Below are 24,340 nucleotides of genomic sequence, written 5' to 3' on the forward strand. Positions count from 1 at the left end.
GCCGACCGGGGCGCCTGCGGGACCGGATCCGGCTGGCGGCGCGGGGAGGGCGCGGGGCTCGGGGCTCCCCGGCGGCCGCCGCTGCAGCCCGCGGGTGTCCCGTGCGCGGCCTCGGTGCGCCGGCGCTGGCGGGGCTGCGACGGGCGCCGGCTGAGCGCGTCCCCTGGCCCGGCGTCTCCGAGCATCCGTGCGTTTCGTTTTGCCGAGAGCTTTCAAAACCCAGAGTTCTGATTACAGAATATCTGGAAAGAGCAAGATGTGTAGGAACCAGACCTCGTCCATCTGTGTAATTAGATATTTTTACTTTGCTTTTTTAAAAAAGCCAAATTGTGGTGAAGTCACAAATTTTTAACAGTTTTCTCCCTAGAAATTAAATGGGAACCAGTTACTGCACGGGTGCGAGTAAAATGGGAGAAAAAGCAATTTAGTTAATTAAAAAAAAACCTTTTGACGTTGGAACAGAATTCTCCTGGATTTTTCTTTCAAGTGCAAAGAAACCATGCAAGAAAATTAGGTGCATACCTCAGCAAATTAATGTAGCCTGTTTTTCGAATAGTAACACTTGGCTTATCCTGAGTGAACGCATCCAAGTGTTACCGGACCAAAAGCGGGTTCGCGTCCTGGCAGTTTTATTGGATGGGGAGTGAATGTTCAAAAGGGAGAGGGGGTAATTGCTTGGGCAGCCTCAATTGGAAAACACGCTTCCACATATACTGCTGGTGATGGTAAAAAGGCCTAAGCTCCTGTGGGGACCTGAAATTGGCCACCCCAAGATATGTCTCTTTGGCATCAGGATTATTTGAGGCTGATTGCTTTTGATAAACTGGGACAGGGAAGGAGGAATGGAACTTGCCCTTCGTTAGGACACATTTACATTTGTAAGGTAAATCTCTGTCTGTAAAAGTTGCCTCCCTCTGTACCAGGAAGAAGAAAGGAGATGACCTTCTCTCTAGAAACTCTTAATCAATGCCAAAGGCACGGACTTAAATCTGCATTTTATTGTGCTAGTCTGGTAACCTCCTGTAACTGACTTCCCTCCCCCTCCCAACTTTGGCATTTCTTAAGGATTAAGCATCTTTCCTTAGGCTAGGAACTGATTGCTGCTGCGTGACCGCCCAGCTCCAGACAATCGACTTGCCTCCTGCTACGCCCACCGAGATAGCAGACCATTACCTGCTGTGTCCATCAAGCACTGTGCCGACAGGGCAATCTTGTGACTATTGTGGGAGGGACATTTCAATCACATGTGAAACACCCCGTTTGGGGGTATATAACCACTCTGTGCACCCCACTTCTTCGGTGTCCTTTCTTCCTTCGGGAAGAAAGGCCCCGGGCCATGGTTCCTCATAAAGCTTTGTTTAACTTTCTCTTGCTATTCTGTCTCATGTGAATTTAATTCATTCTCCGGCCAGACGAACCCCCATTTGGGAAGAGGAAATGTCTTCCTCCCCTACACTCCTCTCTGAGAGGAGATGTTAACATTAAAAATGAGCCAAAGGTCATAGGCATCACCTTTGTGGTGGGACCTGGTCTGGTTTAGGGTGGTTGGTGATTGCATCTCTCAAACAGTTAAATGCTTCCGAGCCCACCTTGAGTTCCTCTGGGCAATTAGTCGGTGACACTAGAATGGGGATGGGAGCAGACCTCAACACAACCACATTAGTTGACATAAAGACGGTACACAAGAAGTCATAAAGCCTGTTACTCTGATTTTAAAAGAATTCTAGCAAGTTGAGTGTTTGGTTTGCACACGCATAGCAGTTATGCGCTGATTAGAGGGGAACAAGAGGTTCCCCTAACATTTGTTTAATGCCTGAGCTCCGCCCTGAGGATGTGCAGGTGAATAGGACAGGTCTTCTTAAGAAGCTGATCCTAGTAGCAGAGGAAGAAACGTGAGTAACTTCAATAAGCAGTAAACTAAAAGCTGCAAGAAAAAAAAGTGACCCATGTTAATATTGAAAGGGACCAGAATATGCCACCCCAAAACATGCTGCTTTGGCACAAGGATTATTTTGAGCTGGAAGCAATTGAGAAACAGCAGACACTGGAAGAACTCTGCCCTCCTCGTTTCAGCCTAAAAGGGCATAAATTTCCCTTTGTAAAGGTGGCAAATTTCCATTTGTAAGTTTCCCCCTCTTCCCGACCAAGAAGAGGAGAATAACTCAGCTGCATAACAAACCTTACTAAACAACCGTTATTTACCATATGTGTCCTCATCCGCCACCTGAAGGCAGAGACAGTTTTAGAGGCTTTGTGCTCCCCGTGCTAAGTACTCTGATTTGTCAAAAAAGAGAGCAACCCACCCAAATAAGTTTCAAAAAAGAACCACCATCAAGAGTAATCTTAATGTGCTAAAGCTTCACCAGCCCGAGGGTAAAAATTAGCTGGCATTTAGATTGATATGTAAATCTTGAGAGCTAAATGAACGTACCTGCTCCTGCCAGAACTCCAGCCCTTGTGAAATCCCTCCAAAATACATCTGGGTTCCAGTGTCTGACATCACCCATGAATCATTCCAGGCTGCCACCCGCCCCCATCCTGATACCAGCTCAACACAAGGTTGACGTAAGGGAAGCCATATTGTAGAAAAGAACCGTATTGTAACTTTGAATGAGCTCTGATTAACTAACCCAGCTGAATATGCACCCTCCAGGTACTGTGTAGCAGGACATACATGCTCTGTAGATGTTATGGCCCCTCCTGTCGCTGAGTAGTTGCCCCAAGAACCCAAGTGTGGGTTTGGATGTTTTAACTGTTTTTCCAAGTTGTTCTTTTTCCTTTTCTTATGTTAAGAAGATGCAATCACCAACCACCCTGAACCAGACCCAGCTTCACCACAAGAGCAATGCCTATGACCTTTGCCTTAGTTTTGGTGCTAATATCTCTCCAGGAGGAGCTTAGGCCTTATTCCCGTAACCTGCAGTGTATGTGGAAGCACATTTTCCAACTGAGCCTGTCCTAGTGATTACCCATGTCTCCCTTTTGAATACTCATTCCCCATCCAAAATAAATGTCCCTGCTTCTCTTTGTTCTGGGGCACCCTGACTCTGGAAATGATCCCTCAGTCTCCTATTTGCTGCAAACATGCCTTACTTTGTGAGACAACTACCTCTGTGCAGAGTCTGACTTAACTTGCCAGGAGGGAACTCACTTTGGTTTCGGTAACACTCCCAGCTATGATAAGTTGATAACTTTGTTCTGAGTTCCTTAGGGATGTGATGACCCCCAGGCAGAGCGTCTATGCTGGTAGCCATCATCAATGGCAACTGAAAGATCTGGTGTGGCGACTCTGGCTGTTCCTTATAATTAAACTGGGGATCAAATGTGTTTCATAAACTAATCTCTAAACTGTCTGTGGCGGTGACTGGACAACTCGATCTCCAGAGTCACGGTGGCAAAACATGAGTGACTCTGTTTCATTCTATGATCCCTCTACGCCCACCCCTTTCAGCAGGAAGTAGACAGACAGACAACGACCCCCCTGTTCCCGTTACCAGTATATGCTTATGCTGGGTTACAACTGACAGTGGGGAGTTGCTGGTGCTGTAGGGGAGGAAAACAATTCCTCTACCCATTTTAGGTCCTTCTGGCTGGGCTACGAATTAAATTGACGTGAGACAGAATAACAGGAGAAAATCAAACAAGTTTAATAACATGTATACGTGGGAGAAACCTAGGAATACTGATCAACTCAGCCATCTGGCCAAAGCTGCCACCTTAAATATCACCTTCAGCTAAAGACAAAGGAGGAGGTTGGGGATAGTGGTTTGGGATTTCAGAGGGGAGGAAGGCAATTTACATGGAGATGGAAATGTTTGTTAAACAAGTTTTGTTGGGCCAAAAATGGGCTTGTTGGTGCCTTTCTATCACACCTATTTTACATTATACTATAGCTATCTTATGGCATTAGCTCTTTCCTGGAACAGGCTTTCTGTGTTAAATTCTTTTAGGCAGTTTCGGGAAAGCTCAAATGTTCTTCCTGCATCTTCTGAGCCTTTGTTGTCTTCAGCTCAAAATAATCCACATACCAGCATGGCACATCTTGGGGCAGCCTGCCCTGAACCCCATCAGCACCACTCATGTAAAGAGTAATCTTTACTATACATATTGAAGATTTTGTTCTTATCATCTTTAAACTAAATCAGGGTATAGGGTGTTGCTCTGGTCTCTGATGCATATCCAGTAAAACAAAAGATTATCAGGAACTAAGACCAGATATCTGCCCCCACCCAGAGACCAGATGCCTCCCCTACCCGGAGACCAGCCCAGTAGTCTTTGTTCTATAAGGTGGTTCTTTCAGACGTTAGCCATCTTCCCTCTTGCTGGCAGGCTGTAATAAAACCCTTTCCCTCCTACCACCTGGCCTCTCTACTGTTGGCATTTCTTGCGGCGAGCAGACAGGCCCCCCCTTAGGCAGTAACAACCCCTTGCCTCACCAGCTCCACTGGTTCAGTCTCCTCTCCAGGAAGTCCTCCACTCTGACCCAACATCAGCTGCCTGGTGGTTCACCTGGCCACAGTGGATGCTCTTAGTTCTCAGGGTGGCAATCTCTTGCAAATGAGGAGACCAGTTCCTCCTGTACGTGTTACACTGTGCTTAGCGGGTAAGGCAGGGTGAGTGGTCCGACAGGAGACTGTTTGAACCTCAAGAGCTACAGAATCCATTGGGAGAGCATGTTCCTTTTCACACGCAGCACTTTTCTCCCAGTAGGACAATGTACACTGCCAGGATAACTGGCTTGGAAGGATTCCGGTTCAAGCTACCACATCACTCCTATTCCACGACCCCCCTTGACCTTCACTCTTGCTACATTGGCTCATTCCTCCTACAAGACCCCTTCCTGTAGGGTGAGTTCTCTCTTTCTCTTGTGTGATATGCTCCAGTGCCCATGCATTTCTTCCAAACAGTTGGTGCTGTTTTAGTTCTTGTTCTAAGAGATGTCAAATGACAAAACTAAAACAATTGAGCAACCAGTTTGATGTTCTTTATTCAAGAGAATACAACCCATACACTGGGGGAGCGCACTGCCTCACAAGCAGTGGCCACTCTTTCAGGGGGATTTTGGGCAAGAGTGAGTTTATAGAGCGTTAGAACAGGCAACATGGAAAGAGGGCCTGATTGGCTAGGGGTCGGGATTTGCTTATAAGGCTAGCAGGTCCTACTTTTGTAGGGTAAGGTGAGCCAGCTAAAGCTGAGTTGGAGGATTGTGATTGGTGTTAGGTTTCCTTGACAGTGAGGCGTTTCCAAGATGTGCATGCTGACTCAGGTTTAGATTTGTGGCCTGCATTTTGTGGGTCCAGATATACGAATTAACCTTATCAAAGGTTCTTTGGTCCTCCCAATAAACTACAGCTGTAAATGGTTATCAAGGAGGATGAAGCTATGCAGTTTTCCAAGACATGGTAAATAGCAGAAAGCCAACTGGGACCCTTGGTGACCCAGGGTGACTCAGGATGACATTCCGTTTTGTTGGAGGAGGAATATGTGTTTAACAATAAAACATGTATGCTTTTCAACTAATGTTTGAGTATAATATTTGTTTAAGAAATCACTGCATCTATTTAATAATAGATTTCTTTCAGTAGCTAGACACAAAGGGTCTTATAATATTAAATATCAGGGTGCAACATTTTAAATTATTTTAAATATTTCTCACTTAAAATGTAAAATTCCTAATTTTCGTGAGTAACGTTGTTTTATACAATTTTTAAACAGAACAATTCACAGAATAAAACTTAAAATTATCTATAATACATCAACTGGAAGTATATTTTTGTAGATATAGATATACATACACTGCTGTAGGATATATTTTATAAAAATGGAATCATGTTGCATATAGCTTTGTAACCTGCTTTTTTCTTGGCAATATTGTGACTAATTTCTCATATCATTGACTGTTCTATACTATAATTTCAATGGCTGCATATTAAATCTTTATATAAATGTGTCATAATGTATTTGATCAATCCCCTGTTGATTGTTCAATCTTATTTAAATTCATCTCAATTTTTCATCATTAAATGCTATGATAAATAGTTTTTTCTATAAGTCTGTATATATTTTTTATTATTTCCTTAAAATAAATTCCCAGGAAGAGGCTTGATAGGTAAAAGATTATGAATCATTATAAGGTTTTGAAACATATTGCCAAATTATTTACCAATTTATATGCTTACAAGCAGTTTATGAAAGTTTATGAAATTCTACCATTATAAGTTCTTCCCTCCTTTTCCATTTTTTTTTCTTTTTGAGGAAGATTAGCCCTGAGCTAACATCCACCACCAATCCCCCTCTATTCGCTGAGGAAGATTGGCCCTAAGTTAACATCCATGCCCATCTTCCTCTACTTTATATGTGGGACGCCTGCCACAGCATGGCTTGACAAGTGGTGCCATGTCCCCACTCAGGATCCGAACTAGTGAACCCCGGGCCGCTGAAGAGGAACGTGAGCACTTAACCACTGCGCCACCAGGCCGGCCCCCCTCCTTTTCCATTTAAAAGGTACAAAGGTTTGTTATTTTAACTTGAATTTCTTTAATTATTAATGAATCTGAATATTGTTTCATATATTTAAAGCCATCTGCATGTCTCTCAATAAACTTTTGCTTATTTGTCTTCTAGGTTGTTTATCTTTTTCCACTACTTCATAAAAATCTCTCTATTTATTAATGATTTTAAAGCCTTTGTCATATATGTTAAAAACATTTTCCCTGTCTTATTGTTTACAATTTCTGTACAGTCGTCTTTGGCATGCAGAATTTGAAAATTGGTAGGTAGTCTTATGTATTAATTTTTGTTAGTGGTTTTATTTCTTTGCTCTACTGTTTAAAAATATATTTCTTGGGCTTGCCCCGTGGCCGAGTGGTTAAGTTCACGAGCTCTGCTTCGGCGGCCCAGGTTTTCACCTGTTCAGATCCTGGGCGCAGACATGGCACCGCTCATCAGGCCGTGCTGAGGTGGCATCCAACATGCCACAACTAGAAGGACCCACAACTAAAATATACAACTAGGTACTGGGGGGATTTGGGGAGAAAAAGCAAAAAATAAATAAATAAAAATATATTCCTTTTGCAAGACTATTTATAGAGCCTTTTACTTCTTTGTATCTTTCATATTTAATTCTTTAATGAATCGGGAACATATTTGATTTACTGTATGAGAAATAAGGGCTTTATTTTTTCTCCAAAGATGCCGTTGTTCAAATGCCATGTGTTGACGTAAAAGCCATAGTCAAGAACTTCCAGGGCCTTTCCCCACATGAAACATCCCTTCTCTGTCACTTTTTGTCAGGTCATACTTTCAGTTAGTCACTTAATCTCACACACTAAACCATGCTAATATATAAGTCCCTCTGAATTATTTTGGCAAAATACTGTACACCTCCTATACATACACAGGCAGCCACTTTATTTGCCATTAAACTGCTTTAATTTCTATTTGACAATGATCACTATCTAAACTGTATTATCCTTTGACTGTTCCCTTGTCCATCTGTCTTTCCTCCTAGAATATACGGTTCCTGAGGGTAGGCATTTCATAGTCGTCACCCAGATCCTGGCACACAGGCATTTCTAAATAACTATTTGTTGAATTTGTTATTTATTTAATGAATTGACTAGAGATTGAGTCAATGCTAAAGAGATGAATGATGGGAGTCAAGGATGGAGATTTTGGAGGTCTGACGGCCTTTGGCTGCTGATTTCCCCACTCATAAGACCAGCGACGCCTGTGGACATTTATCCCACTATCAACAAATTATTACATTTGTGGATATTGATTCAGCATTTACACAGCTAATTCACCTACAAAGCATTACCTCTGAAATGCAGAAATATGGGAAGTAAATAGTAATTTCAGCTACTAATTATTGGCACTCTGCCTATTTCCAACCCAAAAAAAGAGAGAAAGTAAACAAGCATATCCAATTACAGTATGGTCACATGTTGTAAATCTGAGCAACCAAAAATAAGCCACAAATCTATTCACCAAAATAAGTTATTATACACTGTCTCAAGCTTCAATTTTGTTCATAAATATAATTTATTTAGTAAAGCAAATACTCGTTGACTTAAAAAAATGCCACTTGGAGAAAGGACAACTTCATAGCACACAGAAGGTTTTTCTGAAATCATGTCACGTAGGAAATTACCTTGATGCAATGTGGCCTCCCAGTCCACTACCAGGCTAGCTGTCACGGAGATCAGGGAACAGAAGCACTCTCAGACCAAACCAAAATGCTTGCATCACACGGTTTATTCAGTCAATTAAAAATTCACAGTGGGAAGCAAGGGGAAAGAGGGGAAATCAATACACTTAGGATTGGATGTGACTGGGATGAATGGGCCACACTACCTGAATCCCAGAGTATGTGATATTCACGCATCCCGTCTCTCTCTGCTGCCGCATCAGTCTTGCCTGCTCATGGTGTGGTTATGAGGACCAGAATCGAGCTTCGAGAAAGAGGGCCAATTTAAAGAAGCTTCCCTAAACCACTGACGCATACGTGCTGTACTGGAAAGATGCCGGGACAAGTACTCCTGGCCACAGGTGCCTCATGGTAATTAGATACCCCTTGGTCCTTCCATCCCTTTTAACATGCGTCTACATTTAATGTGTACATGCTTCACCTACTCACCACTGATCTGTACGTAACACATCTTAGTTCATTTGTCCCATCTGTTTTCTTCTATAACAGATCTGAATATTCTCAAACAATACACCAAGTGCATGTAACAAATCTCTAACACTGACTGGTTAATCTGCTGCTATTTTGGAAACCTCTATAAGTCACCTTGGATTTCAACTTGGCATCAGAAAACCTCCAGAAAGTCTGACCTTAACTTCTGGGTTTCATTTAATTCTCCTAGCAGTGAATAGCTCCGATTCTGTTTCCAAGGTAACAGTAAAAGGAAGAGGTTGTTTACCTGTCTAGATTTTCCTCTCGGGGTTCTAAGGTTTGTACTTTTCCCACCCACTTAACTCCTTATTAAAACTCCTTTACTTGGAATGTATCTTTTTATTCCCCCTTACTCTTCTTAATTCCCAAAAAAAACCCACAATGTAAAATGAAGGGACTAGAAAGTGGAGTTCCTCTGGCTACCTATTTATCCAAAAGTCTCAGCTCCCTGTTTATACCTAGGTCTAACAAGTGTCCTCCTTCACCTTCCTTTCTGCTCTCTGGAGTTCTTTGTGGCAGCCCTGCCATCTGAATTTCTGTAGCAGACATCCACAAAAAGTATTACCTTCCTTTCCCGCCCCAGGACCTTCGTTACAGGTAGAGTGACCACCTGTCCCGGTTTGCCCAAGACCAGTTAGTTTTAGCATTGAAAGTCCCATGACCTGGGAAACTTCTCAGTCCCTGGCAAACAGAGAGGATTATCACTCTAACATGGACCAACAGGAATGAGATATGTGTCCAAGAGTGAAGATTTTTACGGACTGAGAGAGCCAGGAGAGGCGAGGAAGGTGAGGTCATATTTGAGACCAGATATCAAAATTAGTGGATTAAGAAAGCAGGAACATAAGGGGTAACTCATTCCACGCTTGGGGAGGCAGGGCCCTGCAAGTAGATACAAAAGAGAGTGGGTCTACTAGTTTGACTGGTTCAAGGGGCAGAGGACTGGGAGAGAAGCCTGGAAAATTAGGTTGGGACCAGATTATGGAAGGTCTTAAATGCCAGCCTAAGCAACTGGGCCTTTATCACATAAGATTGGCATTGTCAAAGAACTCTGACCTTGGAACTGACGCGGGGAAGGATGGCTTTAGAAAGACAAATCTTTCAGGTCTGGGCAGGATTTATTGGAGATGGCAGAGTCAAAGTCCCAAGTCTAGTCAGTTCACTGTGGTACTGCAGTAACACAAGTGTGAGGGGCAGAAACCTTAACTAAGGTGTTAGCCTAGAAATAAAATGAAAGTGATAGATTTAAGAAGTTCCAGGCCAATCGTTGGTGAAAGTTAGTAATTGATAAAGTGGAGAAAGAGAAAGTGGATTGGCTTGCACTAAGACACTAGAAGTGGGGTGAATTGGGTGTTCCCAGAGCAATCCAAAATGAAGAGGATGACAAGTGAGAGGATGGAAAGAGGGACGAGTTGAGTGAGCAAGATGGTAGAAAGTGTGTGCTGGGTAATGGCACTCTTCCTCTGATCTCTCAGACGTCTTCAGTAAAGTCGATAACTAAATTCTCCAATCTTAAGTGTGAGTGATTTTGTTGTGGAAACTAACGACTGGGCAGCAGAACACAGAGCACACAAGGCCTCCTGTGCTTGGAGGCTGGGAGGGTGCTACGGTTGTAAGCACCTAAGCATTTGCAGAAATCTTGGGGAGAGGGCTGGACTTTCACACGCCATCCGAATTTGAGCCAGTTTAGCTCGATCTTGAGGAGCAGGATCTGAATTCCAGTAAAATGCCCACGGAAAGAGAGGGACAGTAAAGGGGAAAAACTGATTGAGTAATGTTGGGGGTATAAAGTCAGAACACCATGAACGCGTTGATCTTAGATAGGAGGGAAGCAAGTTAGGATAGATGGATCCTGATGAGTATTTGGATAAAGTAATGGTTAAAGGAGCTACTTTCCAAAGGTGTCAGCTTTCTTGATGAAAATAGGTGGTGAAGTCATTTGCTGGGAGAAGAAGAAGACAGTGAGGGAAAATCTCGTTGATTTGGAAGTTTTACAGATGTACAAGTGGTCAGTGAAACTATGGGTCTGGCTGACGTCACCCAGGGAGAGTGTATGGAGTAATTAGGAGACTGTGTATGAAATGCTATCACCATCTTTGGGATAACAATCTGAATCTTTTTATAATACATTTCATCAGCTTCCTGAATTATCACTAATTACATTTCTTCCTTTCTGGGTAAGAATAAGAAATAATCACTGTAGGAACATGATTCTTTTTCTTCAGTCAAATGAAAAGGGATCATTTACGTATCATAAAGAATATACTAGTTTGTGTCATTACTCAGAGATAATGATGTTCTTACACTCTTGGTTTTGAGGTCATCTCTATTTCTATACACTAAAGTAATTAGAGCTCCTGACCACGTTTTGGACAAATGCCAAATTGGGAGATTAGGCTTAACAGCTCTAATTAGGCTTCCTGAATTTGATTAGTGCTTGGGACTAGTTTCTCATTTGATAGTTTATCTTACAAGAATTCCTGGCTGGAAGCTGTGTTGTTTTCTTGGCTACTATTTGTATCATGTACATCATGTAAACCATTATACTTTGATGAATCGCTGTTGTTACTTGCTAGTAAGATCTTCTGAATACTAAAAGGAAAGTGTTAAGAGCTAGGTCAAATTCCAATTTCTGGATCATCAGGGCTGTGTATTATTTGTTGGTTTCATTGTCCTCCTAATGTGTTAGACAGTATTGAAGTTTATGTTTAAGCTTCTCATTGTCCATTTTAAATGTGGGCTATAATTCTATTTTCAGGGACACATTAACATAGATTATATTAATAGGATATTAATATCTGGGTTAGCAGACTTCACATCTTTCCAAATTTAGTCATCTCATTGCTCACTTGACATAAATATTCCTCGTTTTTCAGTTGTGTAATTGATATTTAAAGCAGCGTCACACAAGACATCATTGGCAAGACTAATCTTATTTGCATGCCAATCAGAGTAAAATTGACAATTATACTGTGAGGTTTTCTTTGAATAATGTAAGAATTAGATGATACAAGAAATGGAAAAAAAAAAATGGAAAAAGTATAAAAGTCCCAGAAAGAAAAAGAACTGGAGTTAGAGGGGATTTGAGTCTATTCTGCCTTAACCAGTAAAGAATCCCCTTACAGGTGGCCATCTGTTTGCATACGTTCACTACGTAACAGCTCTTTGCCTAAGGGTTTCGTGGTTTCAATTCAAAGAATATCTGTCATTGTCTATTGATCCAGCTACATAATGAGAGAAAGCCACCATAATTATAATCAACAGAACTGCAAAAATCCATGCACCATGAGGTACTTTTACCCAAGGCCCTCTGACTGTCAATCTTTATAGTAACATAGTCCATTTTACAGATATAATTTCCATACATAAATGAATAACATGTAATAGTTAATGCCATTTTTTATTTAATATTTTTTCAAATAGCTATTTCAAAAAGGTATTCTTATATATAGCATAATTTGCTCTATATTATAATGGTTTGTTGTATTATATCATCATTTGTTTAACCAGTCTCAAAATCTTGAATTTGAAATCTCAGAAATCTCTAAAGTTTGTCTGTGTTTGGCTTTCCAATAGAATGTAATCACACATATTCTTGATTTTTTTCTTTCTTTTGTATTATTCTCTTGACACAGACACCAAAAGTAAATTTAGCAAGTTAAGATTTTATGACTTTTTTTTTTTTATCAGATTGCTCTACAGAAAAAAAAGTGGTGTAAGAAACCTCTGCTCCCCAGGGCCGGCCCCATGGCCGAGTGGTTAAGTTTGGGCACTCTGCTTCAGCGGCCCAGGGTTTTACCAGTTCAGATCCCAGGTGTGGACCTAGCACCACTCATCAAACCATGGTGAGGTGGCGTCCCACATAGCACAGCCAGAAGGACCTACAACTAGAATATACAACTATGTACTGGGGGGCTTTGGGGAGAAGAAGAAGAAGAAGAAAATAAGATTGGCAACAGATGTTAGCTCAGGTGCCAATCTTAAAAAAAAAGTCCTCTGCTCCCCAAAAGTGCTCACTGCATTGTGTTTATTATTCACTTGGTATTTCTTACTTGTTTACAATTGCACTTCTTAAATCATCAGCAATGCTGAAATTTTTTTATTTATTTTTGTGTGTGAGGAAGATTGGCCCTGAGCTAACGTCTGTGCCAATCTTCCTCTACTTTGTATGTGGGATCCTCCCACAGCATGGCTTGATGAGCTGTGCATAGGTCTGTGCCTGGGATCTGAACCAATGAACCCCAAGCCACTGAAGTGGAGCATGAGAACTTAACCACTACACCACGGGGGCTGGCCCCCTGAAATTTTTCTAATGGTCAAATATTTGTCAAGTGCCTAATATATTGCCAAACATTCACTGGGTCTTGTAAACAGGCTTCATTGTCCCTAGGACACGTGGGGTGGGTAGAGCATGGACCCTGAAAACCAGATTGCTCTCTGTGATGAGCTTTTGAGGCAGGCCTCCCAGCCAATTGCCTACCAAATTAAATATGAGTTCCTCAGCTATCCATTCAAGGCCTGCCACAATTCATCTCTACATACTTTTTGGCCAGGGGAGTGTTATTATTTTCTGACACCTTTCAAATACATCAAGAAAACTAATAATTTGCTATTCCCTAAGCATCCTTGAAGACTTCCAACAACTATATTCTAGCGTATGTTGTAAGCTTCAGCTGAAATGTCTTCTTCATTACCTGTAGAAAAGATTTCAGTCCTTCCTTGACTGTCCATCCCATATTTCCCCCTCATCTGATCTTCCCAACCAAATCAGAACATTCTCTACCCTGACATTCCCCCGTGCTTTATTTGCACCTCTTTTGGGGTAGTTAAAATATTCTACCTTCATGACAGGTAAGCCTCTCATTGGACAGCCAGCCCTTTAAGGGAGCCTAGCGCTCTGCTTGGTATTTAGGACAGACCAGGGGTTTTTTGCCTGAAATAAATGACAAGTGGACTGAAACATGTTTACACACCAAGGCTTTGTCTCATCTATGCTATATAAGTGAAATGGAAAATCTAGGAAATTTTCAGATAACTTAAAACAATATTTTTGAATCAACAATCTAGTGATTTCCTCACCAAACCCTTTGAGTGGCTACACTTCTATCAATCTTTGCCTGATTTTCTCTGTGTAGATTTGACTTCCATCACTCCCAAGGTTGAATCTCAAAGTATTTGGCCCCAAGAGCTTGAGCCAGTCCTGACAGAAGCAAGAAATCCATCAGCAGCTTCCTTTCACCAAGTGGAAGGCCTTGGAGTTTCATGTGAAAGTTTCAGTCCTGGTCCCTGGTGCTCCCTCCACAATGCCTGCGCTCCTTGGCTGTTTGTTAAACTCTCTGATTTCCTTGCCTTACTTTAAATTGATCGAGACCCCCTGTAACATCTCCCTTCCATTTTTTTCCCCCTCTACTAATATGGAAGTGATACTCTCTGTGTGATTTTTTTTTAAAGGAGTTATCCTAAATACTTAACAGCGATACTTACAAAAACCTAGTTAATATCTTTACCTTCTTCCCAAATAATACTAGGACCTTAGAAGGTTTTAACTTTAATCAATTATATGCTATTATTTCCTAATAATTTCAATTCTCTCTGACCATTTTTAAAAATTGTCTGTCTGCAAATCAAAAGTACACTAAGATACCACCTTACACCTATAGAAATGGCCATAATCATTAAGACTAAAAATAACAAATGTTGGAGAGGGTGTGGAGAAAAGGGAACCCTCATACACTGCTAGCGGGAATGCAAACTGGTACAGCCACTATGGAAAACATTACAGAGATTCCTCAAAAAACTAAAAATAGAAATACCATATGACCCAGCTATCCCACTACTGGGTATCTACCCAAACAACTTGATATCAACAATCCAAAGTAACATATGCACCCCTGTGTTCATTGCAGCACTATTCACAATAGCCAAGACGTGGAAGCAATCCAAGTGCCCATCGACTGATGATTGGATAAAGAAGATGTGGTACGTAAATACAATGGAATACTACTCAGCCAGAAAAAAAGACAAATTCATCCCATTTGCAACAACATGGATGGACCTGGAGGGTATCATGCTAAGCCAAATAAGCCAGTCTGAGAAAGACAAACACCAGATGATTTCACCCGTATGTGGAATATAAACAAATACATGGACAAAGAGAACAGTTCAGTGGTTACCAGGGGAAGGGAGAGTAGGGGGTGGGCACAGAGGATGAAGGGGAGCACTTACGAGGTGACAGATAAGAAATAATGTAAAACTGAAATTTCACAATGACGTAAACTATTATGAACTCAATTTTAAAAAAGGTATGAACAGAAAACAAAATTGTCTCTTTGTCTCTGGAGCACTATAGTTTTATTTTATGGATCTAGGCATGAATTTATTTTACTTACCTGCTGGAGACCTTGGGTTTCCTGAATCTGAGAATTGATATCTCTCAACAATTCAGGAAAATACTCAACCATTGGTTCCTTTATTATTGCCTATTATTATTATAATCTCTTTTTTCCGTCTCCTAGAACTCTAATCTAGTTATGATAGAAATCCTAACCTTGTCCTCAATCCCTTTCAACCTTTCTATATTCTCCGTTTCTCGGTCACTCTGAGTTTCACTTTGGGTAAGTTCTTCAAAGCTTTTCTCCAGGTCACTAATCCTTCCTTCAGCTTTGTCTAATATGCTGTTTACCCAGCCGTGGAGTTTTGAATTTCAGGTATTATGTTCTTCATTCATTCATGGACCTTTATTTGGTTCTTTTTCAAATCTGCTTGTATTTTTTTCTAGTCCATTGCTCGTGTTTTCAAGTTTCTCCTTTTATTTCTTTAAACATATTAACCATGTTATTTTATAGTCTATATTTGACAATCCTAATATCGAAAATCTTTGTGGATTTGATTATGCTTTCTGGCTTTTCTTTTTTTCCTGGATCACACTTGTATTTCCTTTATTTCTTAGATATTTTGTGATTTTTGATTGTGAGCTTGTGTTGGACCTTTATCTGAGGAAATTCTTTGAAGCCTGTTTTGGAGTTACCTTCCTCCAAAAAGGATATGGTTTGTTTCTATGTCACCAGGGGGCACTATTAGCCTGGAAAAATTTAAATTAAATTCCTTACTTGGTGTTTTACACCACATACGTAGGATTGCCAAATAGAATACAGGATAGCCAGTTAAATTTAGATTTCAGATAAACAATAAATAAATTTTAGTGCAATATTTGGGACATATAGTAAACAATTATGCATTGTTTATGTGAAATTCAAGTTTAACTGGATAGTCTCTATTTTTATTTGCTAAATCTGGCAATCCTACCCATAGGTAGGTTGAATTTGGTTTCAAACTGACATAAGGACTTGCTTGAGTTTATGAATTTTCAGGGAATTCTTTTTCTCATTCTCCCAGGGCAAAGGTTGAGACTGGTAAATTTCCAATGTCGTCTTCTTTAAGGTGGATTTATTTCTTGCTCACTCTTATACTGAGAGTGTCATTCATTAGAATCTCAGATCTATTCAGCGATCTCCCATAGATCCTAGCTTTATCTGCTATCCCCTGCACACCATGTAATTTTCAAAAATGTAAACTCAAGGTCCATTAGATTGACCCTTAGGGTGAAAACCAACTTCACAGATCACTTACCTTTCAGGAGCTTTTTCTTTCTTTGTTTTTGTTTCTATAGATTCCTTACCATCTTGCCGGGTCCAGGAAGCATTTAAAGATATTTTTACATAGTTTATCCAGTATTTCTAGTTGTTTTTGACAGCAGGGGATCAGAAAGAAGGTGTGGTAAGGGGGAGTCAGTCAGAGTATCTCAAATGATATTCTCTCAGAATCAGAAGTCTTCAATCCCTCGTTCTTGCTAACCCCGAAATCTGGTTATTTCTGGTGTCTCCTCCAGTTTTAAATTCCTTACCAGCCATCGGGTGTAGTCCAGAGTCATTAGTATCATTTGACTTTGCTTTCATCCTCTGCAAAGACTAGTGACCTGTCCGGTGACAGAGGGTGGGACCTTGCTCTGAGCTCCGTCTGATGATTTGGTCGCAATATCACATCTATTTCCTGCCAGTGCTCTTTCTCTGAGGCTAGAATCTACTTCTCTGTGCCCTAATCTCTTGAGGAGCTTTCTAGAATTCAGGGCAATCTAATGCTGCCACCACCACCCAAACTTGTCTTCTGAGTTAGTCCAAAGGAATCCCGTTCTGATTGCTGCATCTTACCTGCAGTTCCTGGAACCACACCTAAGACTCCTTGTGGGATTAGCCTTGGATTAGTTTTCTAGCTGCCTCTAGGAAGACCAGTTTTCAGAGGAGGGTTAGACTCACATGGGTACCACTGCCTTCATGGGTGAGTGGCCAGCAGCTTCTTTCTCTTCCCTATCAGTGCCAGTGTCACAGTTTTAACTTGTCTTTCTTCTCTGCCCACCCAGCACTGTACACTCTTAGTACCAGTGGCGTACTGGAGCTGGCTCGTACCAGATGGCGAGAGCCAATCGTCAAACATCAGGAGTTTTGAGAGCTGGTGATTAAGCCCAGCTATTATCAAAAATTAAATTATAGAAACTTTTAATTAAGTAAATTATATTTAAAACAATGGTAAGTAGAAAGCTCTTAGAAGAAAACATAGAAGTCAATCTTTGTGTCTCGGGTTAGGCAATGATTTCTTAAATATGACACCAAAAGCATAAATGACAAAAGAAAAAAGACAAATTGGCCTGCATCAACATTTAGGTGTCATGCTTCAAAGGACACTACTAAGAAAGTGAAAATAGAACCCACGCAATGGGACAGAATATTTGCAAATCATATATCTGATTAGGAGCATATATTCAGAGTATATTAAAAAAAACTCCTATAACTCAATTATAATAATAATAATAAATATATAACTCAATTAAAAGATATCCACAGAGACAGAAGGCAGATTAGTAGTTCTCTATAGCTGGGGAGGGGTGGGAAGAATGACTGGTAATGGTCACAGGGTTTCTTTCTGGAATGATGAAAATGTTCTAAAATTAGATTGTGGTGATGGTTGCACAACTCTGTAAATACACCGAAAACTACTGACTTATACACTTTAAATGGGTGAATCATATGTGTACAAATTATATCTCAATAAATTCTTAATAAAAAAGATAATATTCAAAACACACCATTGTCTAATTACTAGTATCTATAGGTTTCAGGTTATTCATTAAGAGATGGTGTCCAAGCGACTCCAGAACATGGGATCAAATTGTATATGATATTAAACCAGCAAGGAGTGTTTGTCTCAACTAATATCTTGTTTATGTCTTTATGTCAGACAGCCAGATGGCAGTGAGTGATAATGCTCTGTACTAATCCCTTAGGAAGACTAGTTTGCTTGAGATTTAGACACAAACAATAAGAAATATAACAATACCACAAAGCGCGTCGTGACAAAATGATTAGAATATGGTATACAAAAGATCTGGTCACTTATCCTGCTGTACTCCATCAATAAATATTTGTTGAGTATTATAGAAAATGCAAAAATGAATTAGACGCTGTTCCTGCATGCAGTCAAGAAAATAGAAACCAATTTAAATATTTAAAGCTAATGGCATTTAATATAGAGAAGTGGGTACTTACAAACTTTTGAAAGAGCTTAAGGAGAGAAAGTCAGGGGAGCTGTCACCATCTTTCAGTTTCCAGAAAACAGAATCTGAAACTTCTTGCTTTCATGCAGAAGTCAGGAAGATGCAAGAGACGGAAATCAATAATCATGGTTGCCCAGCAGCACTGGAGTGAAAGGCTGGCAGGGGACTACGGAAGATGCTGCAAAAAGTCACATCTTATGTTCACATGTCCACCACCACTGCTGGAGAAAGGAGGATGGCTTCTACCTCCCTTCTGCCTTCTAATTCTACATCTCATTGGCAGAATTTAAACTGTATTGGGAACCCCCCTGGCAAGGGACTATGGAAAATGTAGTTTCCTTTCATCCAGCCCCAGAAATGAAGACAGAGCATCCAAGGGAATGAAAATGATGCTAAATACCAACAAATAATATCTGACTCATTACCCTCAGGGTAGTCAGGTAATTTTCTGAGACTGTACATGGTATGAGTTTGGGATTGTTTCTTAGTGGCAGGGGATGCAGTTTGCAGAAATTAATCTTCTCCTCAGGTGGACTTGACATCCCTTGAACCCTTGGACTCCTGGGCACTTTACCTAGCTGGCAAAGTTGGTTTGAAGTTTGTTGGGAGTTTCTCTCCCACTCTCTGGCACATGTCTTGAGAAAGAGTACTTGTGAATTCTTCTCATTTGGTCCAATCATCATGTCACTAACGTGGTGGACCAGTGGAAAGTCCTGCGGATGGCAAGGTTGTCAAATTTCCTGTGGATTAAATTATGACAGGGAGCTGGAGACTTGCTGTAGCCCTGGCATGGGACTCCTGTGTGCTGCTTACTCCTCTGGGTAAGTAATCTGTTTCTGGTGGTCTTTATTTATTACAGCAGAACAGGAGTCACAAAACGAGAGCTTGTTTTAAATAAAGTTTTATTGGCTCACAACCATGCCCGTTTATTTACTACTTGTCGTCTATGGCTGCTTTCACGTTACAACAGCAGATTGAGTATTTGGACAAAGACCTTACCGACCAGCCAAAACATTGCCCTCAAACAGAAGATTAATAGAAATAAAACGAGTTTTAAATTTACTTCTAAATCAAAACTATGGCCCCTTTATGAAAACTAAACACTCTAATGTATTTATAATAGTTAAAACAAAATGCCTTTTTCTGAGAGTTGAAATAATCAATGCCTATTCAAGTGAACTTTTCCCCTCAGCCTCCACATTCTAGTACAAGATAGCTAGCACTACGCACCTCTCTTAACCTCCAACAAAAAAAAACCGGCCTGCTTAGAATATCTATGTGTATTCTTTACACCACTGGGCAAAGTAATTTGCAGTATTTGACTGACAGTCCATTATTACTTCTAATGAAGTACATTTTAAAAAACCTCTTTGTTTGTCTGTCCTGAAAGAGCTCCAATGCAAATTTCTGCACAAGTCAGGACCCTCATTTGAAATTCACAGGGGTCATTGCTGAAGTGCCATTGACCTGAGTGAGGAGAGGCTGGCCTACAGTATAGACCCAGAGGTCTGTGTTAGCAAATAAACACTCTCTCTCATTTCAAAATCTAGCAATGGGTGGGAAGAGGATAATGGCAAATATTGATTCTCTGACCTTTTAATTTCCACTGCCACTTGCAGAAGTTTTTCTTATATATTTGAATTCTCATTTCCCCATAATAATTTGCAATTATATAATGTTTTGTAGGATTAATGAGTACTTTCAAAAACATCTCATTTGATCTTGGAGCCGGCCCAGTGGTGTAGCGGTTAAGTTCATGTGCTCTGCTTTGGTGGCCCGGGGTTTGCCAGTTCAGATCCCAGGCGCGGACCTACGCTCTGCTTACCAAGCCATGCTGTGGCAAGTGTCCCACATATAAAAGAGAAGGATGGGCACAGATGTTAGGTCAGGGCCAATCTTCCTCAGCAAAAAAGAGGAGGATTGGCAGCAGATATTAGCTCAGGGCTAATCTTCCTCAAAACAAAAACAAAAACAAAACAAAACAAAACAAATCTCATTTGATCTCCATGTCAACCCAGAAAGTATTTTCTTCTCACATTTCATAGATACGGAGATTGAGGCTCAGGGAGAGTCAGTAAACCATCCAGCTTCATGGAGAAAAGGACCAAAAATAACAAATATTTACCAAGCGTCCACTACCTTGTAGGCACTAACCATATTCACCAAGCGTCCACTATATTGTAGGCACCATCGTAAGCCAGAACTCACCCCTTGATTTTTAGACTCCAAGTCCAATATTCTTACTATCACAATTTATTAATCTCCATCATTGTGAATACTCGAGATGGTACTGGTGGTGGTGACTTTTATTCCTGGTTTTTGTTTTGTTTTTGAGGAAAACTGACCCTGAGCTAACACCTGTTGCCCATCTTCCTCTATTTTATGTGGGACGCTGCCACAGCATGGCTTGAATAGCAGGGCTAAGGCTGCACCTGGGATCCAAACCTGCAAACCCCAGGCTGCCAAAGTGCAGCATGCAAACTTAACCACCACCCAGCCTGGCCGGCTCCGTGGTGGTAACTTTTAAACACATAAAACTATACCAAGCACTGCTCCCAAACTGAGAATAAGATGAGTAGGAAATAGGAGACCCATGTACAAAACTTTAAGGTAAATGCTGTTTATAAAGTTATTGAATGAATGGCATTAACAATATGCTTATATTACTGCACAAAGAATTAAACCGAAGGACAGGAAGTACTTTTAAAAGTTTGGTTGTGATGTGTGAAAAACCTAACCACAGGAAGTTGTAAAGTGTCTCTAGTTAGTTATTATTACCATTAAAGAGCAAATATCTTTTGGGAATGATTCGAATACAGTGCTATTTCAAGTCAGCATCTGTATGAAATGTTTCCCTTCTAGTTCTATTACTCTACCATACCATCTCTAATAGGGTGCCCCCCCCACCCCGCGCCCCACCGCCATCCTCCAAATCAGTTGGGAAAGAGTTTGTAATATCAGATACACATGCATTTCTTTTTTTTTTTTTATTGAGTTAATGATAGGTTACAATCTTGTGAAATTTCAGTTGTACATTAATGTTTGTCAGTCATGTTGTAGGTGCACCACTTCACCCTTTGTGCCCACCCCCCACCCCACCTTTCCCCTGGCATCCACTAAACTGTTCTCTTAGTCCACATTTTTAAATTCCTCATATGAGTGGAGTCATCCACAGATTATCTTTCTCTCGCTGGCTTATTTCACTTAACATAATTCCCTGAAGGTTCATCCGTGTTATTGCAAATGGAACGATTTTGTTCTGTTTTGCAGCTGAGTAGTATTCCATTGTATATATGTACCACATCTTCTTTATCCATTCATCTGTTGATGGGCACTTAGGTTGCTTCCATGTCTTGGCTATTGTAAATAATGCTGCAATGAACATTGGGGTACATAGGACTTTTGGAATTGCTGACTTCAAGCTCTTTGGATAAATACCCAGTAGTGGGATGGCTGGATCGTATGGTAGTTCTATTTTTAATTTTTTGAGGAATCTCCATACTGTTTTCCATAGTGGCTGCACCAGTTTGCATTCCCACCAGCAGTGTATGAGGGTTCCTTTTTCTCCACAACCTCTCCAACATTTGTTACTATTAGTTGTAGATATTTTTGTCATTCTAATGGGTGTAAGGTGATATCTTAGTGTAGCTTTGATTTGCATTTCCCTGATGATCAGCGATGATGAGCATCTTTTCATGTGCCTATTGGCCATCCGTATATCTTCTTTGGAGAAATGTCTGTTCATGTCTCCAGCCCATTTTTTGATTGGGTTGTTTGATTTTTTGTTGTTGAGTTGTGAGAGTTCTTTATATATTATGGATATTAAGCCTTTGTCAGATATATGACTTGCAAATATTTTTTACCCAGTTAGTGGGTTGTTTTTTTGTTTCAATCCTGTTTTCATTTGCCTTGAAGAAGCTCTTTAGTCTGATGAAGTCCCATTTGTTTATTCTTTCTATTGTTTCCCTTCTCTGAGAAGACATGGTGTCTGAAAAGATCCTTTTAATACTGATGTCAAAGAGTGTACTGCCTGCATTTTCTTCTAGAAGCCTTATGGTTTCAGGTCTCACCTTTAGGTCTTTGATCCATTTTGAGTTTATTTTGGACAGATGCACATATATTTCTTGAAGTGTGCGTGATCAAGCTCTGTGCAAACATGAGCAGGAGAAAGTATGCCTTTGGCATCTTGCTGAGGCTACATGCTATCAGATTCACCAGAGTTATTCACTTATTAATTTATCTAATAAACATTTATTAGATACACCCTATATACTAGATTTGTAGAGAATATAAAACAACTTAGTAAAATCTTTTCCTATTGAATCAATTTTGAGTGGCCTAGTCAAAACCAATGCTGGTGGCACATATGAATTATTATCTCCATTAGAAAGCCTAGATAATTCACAAAGGAAACTAAGCAAGCACCCTTTTGCCGTCTAGGACAGAGATCAGCAAACTTTTTCTGTAAACAGCCAGACTGTAAATATTTTAGGCTTTGTAGGGCCACATGGTCTTTGTTGCAGCTACTTAACTCTCCACCATCATGCAAAAGCAGCCATAGATAATACACAAATGAATGGACGTGGGTGGGTTCCAATAAGATTTTGTTTATGGACATTGAAATTTGAATTGCATATAATTTTCATGTCATACAATATTATTCTTTTGATTTGTAAAAAAAACATTTAAAATGTAAAAACCATTCTTATTGGGCAGGGCCGCCTCAGCTCTCGGAGTAGGAAGCTTGGGCGCTCGGGCGGTCGAGAGCGGCGGCGGGGGGAAGATGGAGCCCTTCACCAACGTTAAAATCTTGCTATCCTCGAGGAGAAGAGCCAAGATGGCGCCGTGAGTAGTCCTCTTTGTCTCTCGCCCTTCGAGTCTACAATTATTTGGACACTTATCGCTTGACAAAGGATATCCAGACAGCATCTCAGGACGTCTGAGACACACACGCGACTATACATCGGAAGGCGGATGGACTTTCCTCCGGGAGGAGGTGGAAATAGGTGAGGGCTCTCCGACCCCGACGGGCAGCCTGGTACCCGCAAGCGGCTTTCTTCCAACGGACGCCCCCAGAGGATCCACGCACGTCTAGGGCAGGAGCGAGAACACAACAGAGGAGCGACGCTGGAAACAGGTGACCAGAACCCTACCTAAACCCCCTGCAATTACTCCTAAACGCAGAGGGAAACTTTGGAGTTGCACACCTGAGCCCGCGGGGAGAGTCTCTCCCCGCCATTGGCGGGGGGATCCAGCCTGGTGCTCGGGGCGCCCGGAGGGTCCCAGAGAGAGACACGGAGGGCACGGAGATCTCCCAGCTGCCGTTGCCCGCCCCGTGGGACTAGGGATTGCCGGAGATCTCGGAGAGGACCGTGGCGGGGGGAACTTTCAAAAGGCCGATCCTGCGACCCGGAGGGGAAACGCCGGAGCTCCGCCCGGGCAGCAGACAAAACTCTCTGTCTGCCATTAACAGAGGGGCCACGCTGAGCATTCACGGCTCCGGCAGAGGCCAGGAGAGAAGCCCTGAGGACGGGGCGACCCCCAGCTGCCAGTGCCCGCCCCGTGGGACTAGGGATTGCCGGAGATCTCGGAGAGGACCGGGGCTGGGGGAAGTTTCAAAGGCCGGTCCTGCGACCCGAAGGGGAAGCGCCGGAGCTCCGCCCGGGCAGCAGACAAAACTCTCTGCCTGCCGTTAGCAGAGGGGCCACGCTGAGCATTCACGGCTCCGGCAGAGGCCCGGAGAGAATCCCAGAGGGCTGGGCGACCCCCAGCTGCCGTTGCCCGCCCCGTGGGGCTAGGGATTGCCGGAGATCTCGGAGAGGACCGGGGCTGGGGGAATTTTCAAAGGCCGGTTCTGCGACCCGGAGGGGAAATGCCGGAGCTCTGCCCGGGCAGCAGACAAAACTCTCTGTCTGCCATTAGCAGAGGGGCCACGCCCAGCATTCACGGCTCCGGCAGAGGCCGGGAGAGAAGCCCTGAGGGCGGGGCGACCTCCAGCTGCCGTTGCCCGCCCCGTGAGGCTAGGGATTGCCGGAGATCTCAGAGAGGACTGG

Source organism: Equus quagga, chromosome 11 (genome assembly GCF_021613505.1).
Source record: "Equus quagga isolate Etosha38 chromosome 11, UCLA_HA_Equagga_1.0, whole genome shotgun sequence".
NCBI classification, from domain to species: domain Eukaryota; kingdom Metazoa; phylum Chordata; class Mammalia; order Perissodactyla; family Equidae; genus Equus; species Equus quagga.